The 2667-nt window shown below is 33.6% G+C and overlaps 1 non-coding gene across 1 annotated transcript; it reads left to right on the top strand.

The window, feature by feature from the left end:
• Positions 1 to 1847: 1847 nt before the first annotated feature.
• Positions 1848 to 1974, top strand: LOC128993683 (U11 spliceosomal RNA). Its single transcript, XR_008490811.1, has one exon. It is a non-coding gene; the product is annotated as a U11 spliceosomal RNA (small nuclear RNA).
• The last annotated feature ends 693 nt before the right edge of the window (positions 1975 to 2667 follow it).

Here is a 2667-nt window from a genome sequence, read left to right as displayed (position 1 = left end):
TGGCCTCTGGGGACATCAAAATGAAAAAGTAAATCGGTCCCGGGTCTAGGTCTTACTGTGCCACCTACGGTAATAGCTACTTCCCTATAGGGAAATTCGCTAAAAGGGGGCAGTGGTTTTATTGATGAGGAATATCAATACATCAAAAAGGGCCTCAATAATGGCACAAGGCTTCATGTGATCAGAATGGTTAACAACGTAATAGAATGTAAAGTCTTAACTGGAACAAGTGAGTTGGACATATTTTGATTTCGAGGATAAAAATTAACCGTCTGAAACAAACTTACCTTTTAACATGGAAAGATGCTAATTTCTGTTACCTTTGGCATTTGCAGCGCTATATTATGTGTTGTTTTAATAGGATATGCATATTCGTTACGGAAATCTCTGACCAGGGTAATCTTCCTGAAGGTAACTTTAAGGCTAAAATCGTAGTATTCATGGAAGTGCTTTTGTGATAAAAAATATAGTTTTTTAGTGTTTATTTTTAAAAGTGTGTTTTCTTCAAGCAGCATTTTTATGACCCTCAAAATATGCTACATAGGCAAATGTTAATGTTTGATATGATCAAATGTTTTGTTAAATGTGTTTTAAAATCTTTAAAAAATTACTACCCTACAACCTTGCTCGCTGCCTATAACATACTTGAACTTGAACACTTATTAATTTACTAAATATAATACATATACAGCTAGAACATGGCTGGACTGCTTCCCTTCCAAGGCTTCATTATTACTGTATTTAATTTTTGACGTCGAGTCAATATATAGGCCTAATACGATTAATTTGTTTTCTAAATTCATATTTGTTATTTTGCGGGGCATTGAGCCGCACAGGTTCACTATTTTTTAATTAAATTAAAATCAGCAACAATTGTGATTTGTTGTTATTTGGCTTCTGAGTTGAGGGATTTAAAACCGATTTGTTTACTAGTGCTGTTTCTTTAATGGTTTTCCCACACAAATCCAATCAATTATAATTTGCTGCATTCACTTGTTAATATCGTAATTGTTATTCTTGTTGAATTGCCAATTTCTACAGTTATTCTTTCCCACAACAAGATGACTTTGTCAAAAAATATGATTATTTGTTTTAAGTTCATTGTTGGTTATGGGGAGTTATGTTTAAAGATTTATTGCTAACATTTTCCATCACAACCCTGCGATTTTTCTTTTCCTACTTATAGATTTTTGTGTGTTTTGTGATAGGTTATTTTGTATTTTGTATCATGACTTGTTTGAACTACAATTTTTCACAGTAATAAATACTCTTCAGATAATTCTGTGAACGAAGAACAATTTTAAATAGTAATCTAGCAGCATTTACTTACTAATGTTATGTAAGTACTACTAGTTATGTAAGTACTTACTAGTTATGTAAGTAGTGACTATGATTAGCAACATTTACCAATAGCAATCAATTTCTATTCGATCTTATTACAGTACCGTAGTTTTATCTCGAAGTTGCAAGGTTTTAAATTAGCAGTGGTTACGTATTTTAGTTTGTAATATCGCCACACTTCACCAAAAGCAGCACAGGCTTTGTAATCTACTTTACCGACAGTGCCTAAAGGTTCGCAGATTCACTGCTAGATGTGTCTAAGTCTGTTTCACTCCTTGCTCTGTTTAAGTTTAAACAAAATTGCATTATAAAATAATAATAAATCAGAAAGATCATTCCTGATGAATTTATATTTGCGAGGAATATGCTAAATACCTTATTGCAAGCTGTAAGTAATATTTTTTTTAGAAAATAAGCTTTCCTTTGGATTAAATCATTCGAAGTTCTCGAGGGGAATTTAGTTTTACGATTTAGCCACACCTTTACCAGACGCCAGTTGAAGGTATTAAAAGGGTGTTTGCCGCTTACATGGCATGCAGGTCCATTGGATCTGTAGGGTATGGCTATCAAGACATACCCAACACGTTATTTTTGTAACGTGGGGCTGTTGGCTGCCTAAGCACCGGCGCCCCCAATTAACCTATATGCCGGTACGTGGCGACTGGATAAGCCATTTAATTTAAATTACGAATAGTGTCTTATAGGGACAGAAATACCAAATGATCTCTAATGTAAGACAAATAACTGTATTAATAATATTTAAACAAACTAATAATTAATTTAACTGTGTATCACGATAGGTATCCCTACACCTTTACCTATATCCTTTGAGTGAAACCTTTTCTTCCTTTGCCTTGGTTTTCTTTTATTAGTTTTCATTTAATTTCTTCCAGAGTTTTAAATCTGCTGATGCAACAAATGTAATTGTTTGTGAGTAAATACTTGTTATTGTTGCTAACTGTAAACAAAAATAATCATTGATTGATTTCTAAATATTTTGACACTTCCGTATCCCAGTTGCCGAAGCAAATCGCCAAAGCGAATTCCTTTTCATCGGCATTGACACGAATATTTTAGTTAGAACTTAAACGGGAACTACCTCCAGATTATACTGTTATGTATGTATGCTCCCTTTATATACTATGCATGCTATGTTATATTGTTTGAACTTTTTTCTTTGAACAATAGGTCAAAAACAAAAATAAAATCTCTCCCAAACAATACAACTTATCCATCCTGTCCTTGACAATTCCCTATGCTTTGTACCATTCCTAAATGCTCTCCTTCGTAGTCGGCCTCCCCCCATAACGGTACATTTCAACACTG

The sequence above is a fragment of the Macrosteles quadrilineatus genome, unplaced genomic scaffold (genome assembly GCF_028750875.1).
Source record: "Macrosteles quadrilineatus isolate MER2022 unplaced genomic scaffold, UCM_ALF_1.0 Scaffold_4__1_contigs__length_99947679, whole genome shotgun sequence".
Classification (NCBI taxonomy): domain Eukaryota; kingdom Metazoa; phylum Arthropoda; class Insecta; order Hemiptera; family Cicadellidae; genus Macrosteles; species Macrosteles quadrilineatus.
The sequence above is the reverse complement of the archived record's forward strand: the minus strand, read 5'-3'. Positions and strand labels throughout refer to the sequence as shown.